Genomic DNA, 7,500 nt, shown 5'->3' on the forward strand with positions numbered 1-7,500 from the left:
GATGCTAAAATGGCGGAGACCATCACGATTGACAGCCCCCCATTTTAGCAGAGATTTTGTCCTTCAACGGGTCAAGAACTCTGCAAGCAAGGTCTGGAGCCATTCGACTCTGTGTCCCCACACCTAGCAAGCCTCACCACAAATGAACTAATTGCTAAGCTGCATCTAGGGTCAAAATCTCTTAAATAAATTGCCGAGGTTAACTTTAAGTGCCAATTAAAAAAACAAGTGGGCTACAAGGAGGCAAGTAAACTTGACAACATGGCATGTATTACTAGTTTAACTCAACATTGACCCAGCACAGCGACATGAATGAAACAATTTCATTGAGTTCATATGGAACCTAAGCAAGGAACAAATAATGGCATGACGCTAACTAAAGCAAAACAAAGCAAATGACATAAATAAAAAAAAAAATATTAAAATAAGAGGAACAAAAATAAAACAAATAAACATAAATAAAAGAAAAATGGGGCCAAGATGGCTCCTCAGGTTTGTGAAGCTGGGGAAACCACCAAGGCTCAATACATCCAAAATGACAGAGGTAAATACATGAACAAACAAAATGGGGCCAAGATGTCTCCTCAGTTCGTGAAGCTGGGAGGCCACCAAGCTCAATACAACATTCATACAACCTACAGTCTAAGTTCTATATATACATGGCATTGTGCATAGGGCACTTAAATGGCCGATGAGAGCCGACATCGGCCATCTTATTGTCCGTGCCCTTGATGTGCTCAACCTTCCAATTGTAGTCCTGGAGGTCCATACACCACCTCATGAGCCTCTTATTCTTGTTACGGAACTGAGTGAGGTAGATTAAAGGATTATGGTCCGTCAGGACAGTCAGTGGGACTTATGGGTCAGCATGGTAGGATTCAAAAATGTTTAAGGGCTAGACCATGCCAAGTAGCTCCTTCTCGATCGTACTATACCTCGTCTGAGCTGGGTTCAATTTTCTTTGAGAAATAGAGACAGGGTGACGCACCTGGTTTTCCTCCTGGAGGAGGACCGCACCCCCCCCCCCACCCCTACATCGCTGGCGTCTACTGCTATTGAGAAAGGCTGAGAGTAATCAGGTTGTGCGGGAGACACCGGGCGACTCATGAGGACCCCTCTCCCAGATGGTCCGTAGGCCTCCCGGACAACTTCCTCTGTACAGCGGAACTGGTTTATCCCCCTTGAATAGGTCAGTGATGGGAGCAGCTACTTGGGAGAAGTTTTGGCACAATCTCCTAAAGTACTGCACATCCCCACCAGGAAACCGTTGGGCTTCCTTCTTAGTTTTAGGATAGGGCATATTCTGTATAGCAAGAATGTTGGCATCCTTTGGCTTATTTTGCCCCCTCCTACCTGGTGGCCCAGGTATGTGATCTCAGACACTCCCAAAGTACACTTCTTCAGGTTGATGACCAAATTGGCTTTCTGGAGTGCACCCAGCACCTTCTTTAGGGTCTGGAGGGTGTTCGTCCCACGTTTTGGAGTAGATGACAATGTCGTCTAGGTAGACCACACAATTAGGAATCCCTGCTAGCACCTTGTTCATGAGTTTTCTGGAAACAGCTAGGTGCGTTCCGTAGACCAAAAGGCATCACCCGACACTGGTAAAGCCCGTCCCGTGTAATGAATGCAGTCAGGGGCCGTGACTCCTTGGCCAATGGTACCTGCCAGTAACCCTTCTCTAGGTCTTATCTTACTTAGGAATGGGAATTCGCCTAGGCTCTCCAAACAATCCTCGATGCGCGGGAGCGGGTAGGATTCCGGTTTGGTCACTGCATTCAACTTGCGAAAGTCAATGCAGAGTCGGTCTCCTCCAACCCCCCTCCTTTGGCACCAGGACTAACAGGGGATGCCCAAGGGCTCTCACCTCTCCTCAATGAGACCCAGTCGAGTTTAGTTTTTTAACCTGTGCCGCCACCGTTCCGCCCGCTGGGGGTTAAGCCGGTAATAATTTTGCCGAATGGGGCTGGTTCCCTCAAGCAATTCAATCTTGTGCCCAAGAGCTGGGTGCTACCTAGCGTGTCCCGCACGACCTGTGGATGCTGAAGGAGTAATTACCCTGATGTCATTTCTCTTCGCCGTATCTAGTGCAGGAGTGATCAGTTCAAAATTGGCTAGGACCTCCGAATTACTCCTGGGGTGAGGAAAACCTGGTGACTGTCCCCCACCATTTCGCCCCTCTGGGGGTAGGGCTTAAGGAGATTGATGTGGAGCCACTTAGCCCAGCCTAGTGCCGCAATCCACTAGATAGTTTAATGTGCCCTTCTTTTCCAGAATCTTGTAGGGGCCCATGAACCTTGTGCTTAGAGGCCTCCGCTCTCCAGTGCGGAGAACCAGAAACTTGTCTCCCACTTCAAAACTCCGGTCTTGAGTCTCCCGATCCACCCGACTCTTCATACTACTCTGCGCCACCGTCTCTGAAGCTTTGGCAACATCCCATGCAACCCGTAATTTAGCCTGTATGTCTGGCAGCTCTTCCAGCCAGGAGGCCTTGGTGGGGTTTTCCCAAGCCTCGTAGAGTATATCTAGGGGGCCACGTGTGGGAACGTGAGCATATAGCAGCTTCAAAGGGACTGTACCGTTGGTTTCTGAACGTGCCTGGCGGAGGGCAAACAGAGCGTAGGGCAAATTTTCCTCCCAGTCAGGGGAGCCAGCTCTCCCAACCTTGGTCAAGACTGTCTTCAGTGTCTGGTGGGAGCGTTCCACAAGGCCCTGGCTCTCTGGGTGGTAGGCTGTAGAGGTCCGGTGGCGAATGCCATGGCAGGCCATCGCCTCCTTAAACTCCTTTGCCATGAAGTGGGAGCCCTTGTCCGACTGAATGGTGGCAGGGAAACCAAACCTACAAAAGAACTGGGTCAGTCCTCTGACAGGCATGGCGGGCGTTGGCACTTTTCGGGTTGGAACGGCTTCCAGGTATCGAGTGAACCGATCAATCATCGTCAGTAGGTAAACAATTTCCACGTTTACTCCGTGGCATGGGACCCACATAATCTACCAAGACATCATGGAAGGGAATGCCCGCTGAAGGGATGGGCTGGAGAGGCGCCCTTGGCACTACCTGGTTTGGGTTCCCAGCGACCTGGCAGGGCAAACAGGAGGCTACATAAGCCTTAACACTCTTGGGCAGGCCTGGCCAGAAGAATTGACGCTGGACTTGCTGGGTAGTGCGCTTCACACCAAAGTGTCCTCCCAGTCCCTCATGGCCATGCGCAACACAGCTAATCTAAGGTTACGGGGAACAACTACTTGCGTGTAGCACTTCAGCGGGTTCGTGGGCCACCCTCGGGTGACTCTGAGGAGCACCTCATCCTTCACCAAGAAGTTCTCCTTAGAGAGGTTCACTATTTCTGCTTGCTCAATCCAGGAATAGGCTGCCTCCCGATAAGGGTTAAGGGTCTCATCCAACTGTTGGTAACGGATGAGCTCGGTCCCGCTCCTTAGGGGTGGCTGGGGTGACGGGAGCCTCACTGGTGCCTCCTGGGTCCCCTGAGCTGGTGCTTGGTGGAGAGCTATCACGGAGGTGTTAAGCAGCACAGTAGGGTCTTGTGTACGAGGCTCGGACTCATGGCTGGGAGACGAGGGCTCTTGATCCTCCTCCTTTAGCCAGGTTAATTCTCCCAGGTCAATGCCAGCAAGCCACTTGTCACCTTCTACAGGTGCTATATCCAAAGGTTCGGGTCAGGCTCGGCTCAGGCTCAGCTGCTGTCATGCACCTTAAGGGCAACACGCTGCACTCCTCCCTCCGGAGGTCCCTACCCAGGAGCAGGTCATAGCCCTCACGGCCTAAGGTCAATCGTGACTCCAAGCCTGCACTCTTGGCTGAGCTGGGGCATCGTCACTCTCCACACGGACCGTGGGGAGGTCCCTGGTGACTCTCTCAATCCACCGGACAGTCATACGCTCATCCTGCCGGACTTGGGCGCCAGCGGGTACCTGGTGCCACAAGATTAGGGAAACATCTGAACCTGGATCCTCGAATGCTCGGACCAACTGTGGAGGGGTACCTCCTTCAAGTGGGGCTACGGTGATCTCCCCACTGCAGGCCGCCCCCGTGATCGCCCTGAGTAGCGATGGATGAGGACAACTGGGTTTTGAGCTGAGGTTCGGCTAGGGCACTGCGAGTAGTTCTTAGTGTGGCCGTAGACCTTGCAAACCTCACAGTATGCTTTGGCAAAACTCCTTTTTGGCCCTTTACCCTTGTGTTTGGACTGAGGGCTCGTATCCGAAGGGGCAGCCGCTGGTGTTGACTGATTTGTCGGGCAGTCTGCGTCAGTGTGGTTGGATTTGCCACCGAGGTTGCACTTGGCGGAAGAAGATGGTTTTTGCTTGGGCTTAGACTTGCCAGCCAGAGCAGTGGCAGGGGGTGGCGCAGTGCGCTGGGACCCTGAGTTATGCCGGACGAGTTCGTATTCATCGGCATACTCGCAACAAGCCCTAAAGGTTGTTGGCTTCTTCTCGGTAATATAGAGAGAGAGCTCTGGTGGGGCATGCCTATGGAAATCCTCAATTTTGACAAGCTCGTGGAGGTCCTCGATGGGTAGTGCACTTCGCAGCCCCAAGCCAGAGGGTGATAGAGCCTATCCTTCTGAAAAGCCCAGTCAGCCAAGGTTGCGTGGAGGGCTTAACTTGCCCACGCCACTGACGGCGCCAATGTTCAGGCTCAGCTTGTAAGCCTCTATCACGGCCTTCCGGACAGCCCCGAAATCTCCTTGTCGATCAACGGGTAAGGCAGAATGAGCAGCCTTCCCTTTTCCCTGCATATGCTTGGCCAGAATAGGGCCTTCATCTCCCCTGCCACGCACATGTCTGGAACACTGACTCCACTTCGTGTAGCCACCTTACGGGATCCTTATCGTCCCACTGAGGAATGAGAGTATGGACAGGCAAGGATGGAGAGCCGGGCCCCGGTAGCGGAGTACCATTAGGTGGTGCTTGTGAGGATTGGAGCTGGGCTAATTCAATGGCTTTGTCCTGCATCTTTAATTCATGCTCCTGCTTCCTTAATTCATGCTCCTGCCGTTCCTTCTCTCTTTCTCTCTCCTCTTGCCTTCGATCCCTGGCTTCAGCCTGGTTTCTCGGACAAAATTTCTTGCAATTCTGTTCCATCATATCCGAGCCTCTTTCCCAATTCCATTATAGCCTGGATCTCAGTGGTGGGCATTTTGCTAATTTCCTTGAAATGACTACTGGATCACCCTCAACAATAATTTGTAAGGGGGGTGTTGGCCATGCAAGCAATTGCACGGAAGGGGAAAGACACTCTGGCCAAAGCAGAAGTCTGGCAGCAGGAAGGGGGGATACAGAAAAGCGTGCAAAGTGGCACCACGACCAATAATTGTACCTGGAAAAGACTACACTGTCGAGGTGCGCAAATGACAGGAATACACAGCAGGAGGTGTACCTGTAAGCTATATGGCACTAAGCCATAAACAGGGTTCACCAAGATGGGTGATCCTGAAAGTTAGCTAGGAAAAATGGGCCTACGGCAGGAATCAAAGCGATGGATGATCCCCTAGGCTAGCTAGAATAATAGACCTACGGCAGGAATCAAAGCGATGGATGATCCCCTAGGCTAGCTAGAATAATAGACCTACGGCAGGAATCAAAGCGATGGATGATCCCCTAGGCTAGCTATTAAAATTAGGGTTTGTAGTTGTGGCTGTCTGTTTAAAGGAGCAATAAAAACTCCAAAGGTAAACAAACGTCTAAAATAACACAACTTTAAATTGCCCCGGGGGGGGGGGGGGGGGGGGGGGGGGGGGGGGGGTTAAGCGTAAGTTAAGATTGCGTAGGAACTGCTATTTTGGTTTAGCTGGCAATCAATGAAACGCTAATTAATTTTGCTTCACTAGAGATGATTATCCCCAATAACTAATCCCTTCACTTAAAATAATGAATTATGTTCTCCCAATAGTTTAGAAAGATCCACACATTATAATGATATGAAACTTAACCTGAACGATCTAGCACCACCGCACAGGAATTATTCCTTTCCCAACCATTTACACATGTCTATCACACTTAAGTGAGAAAGAGAAAAAAAAAAAATTACAAAGTAACAAAGCATATACCGTTATTTACCTTCTCCTTACTCTAAAAAAGTTTGCCCTATTAACATAAACACGTAAGTCGGAGCTCGAAAGAGAAAACACAAACAAACAAAACAAAACACCCGTGTCTCCGCTCGGGGTTACGTTTACGTGTGTGTGGGGCTAGACTTTCCCAGGTTTACCCTCTGTTTACAACTGTGCAAAACTAAGTCCCGTAAAAGAAAAAAAAAATCTTAAATCATAATTACTTTGAAATCCCACAATATATTTACATTAAATACAATAAGAAAACAAACCTAACACGAACGATTTCCGTTACTATTTATGAACGATATTGTAACTCGTTATGGAAAGTCGTTTAAACACGTGACGGTTGGCTGCCCTGCGAGCTAGCAGCGTGCGTGCACACACACATACACTTTCCGCGGGATTTTAAACGACACTATTTCACACCAACGCACTCACTTTACACTTTAGGATGTAAAAATGAACGTTAAACACAGTGATCGTTTTGCGTTATGATTACGAACGTTAGCGGGTAATTTGATTCCTATCTGCCCTGTTATTTATTATTGATGCAAATTCCTTGTTAACACTTACGAGAGATTTTAACGAAATATTAAAGTTTTCTTGGCTGTTTTTGGCTTCCACCACCGATTTCCAACTCCTCCAGTTATAATATAATTTACTCAAAATGAAGTTAAGGTTCGTCTCAGTCACCAAAGATAGAAAGGGGAATATTTACTTTAAAACAAAGGTATTAACCAACTATCTTAGCGAATCTTGGCTTCGGTCAGCCAGTTTTAAGAGTTTTACGCTGCCTTTGGCACATAAGTACTTATTAATTTTAGCAAACGTATATCCTAATTTTAATTATAATTAAGGGAAGTGGGAGGTCGCCAGCCGGCATATAGACACTGAATACCGCAATAATGTATTTACTTCTATTTACAATTAAGAAGGCACAACGGATACATAAATTTTCTGGTTAACCGTGGCTAACCGCTGGAGCTTGAAGCTGCAAGGGGCTTGTTATGGAGTGGAATGTGTACAATATCCGGTTCGTAACCAGATTACGTGGAAGCTCAGCAAATGTACTCTCGTCCCTGAAAGGGAAATTTACGACAATTAAAGACTAGTTAATATGCACAGATACGCTAATCCACTAGCAATTTCTTACACTGCACTATTTGACTTATACAGATTATTTCTACTAATGGACGTAGCAATAAGTCTTATAGGAATTACACATTTGGCTATGACTGCTAGTTATAAACGGTTAGCACTTAGACATTATGGAGAGAGACTGCGCTCAGGTGAGGGGAGACGGTCTTAGGCAAGGCCGCCACGAGGGCACGCCGGAGGGCAGGAGAGGGAGAGGAAACAAAGGATCGGTGGATAGGATTTCTTTCTGTACGGATAGGAGGGAAGGATGGGATGCTATCATGGG

The 7,500-nt window shown here is 48.7% G+C and overlaps 1 protein-coding gene across 3 annotated transcripts in view; it reads left to right on the forward strand.

The window, feature by feature from the left end:
• Positions 1-7,500, forward strand: part of LOC135212084 (WSCD family member AGAP003962-like) — an 885,772-nt gene that overhangs the window by 574,459 nt on the left and 303,813 nt on the right. The window lies entirely within an intron of this gene.

This window comes from Macrobrachium nipponense, chromosome 40 (genome assembly GCF_015104395.2).
Source record: "Macrobrachium nipponense isolate FS-2020 chromosome 40, ASM1510439v2, whole genome shotgun sequence".
Classification (NCBI taxonomy): domain Eukaryota; kingdom Metazoa; phylum Arthropoda; class Malacostraca; order Decapoda; family Palaemonidae; genus Macrobrachium; species Macrobrachium nipponense.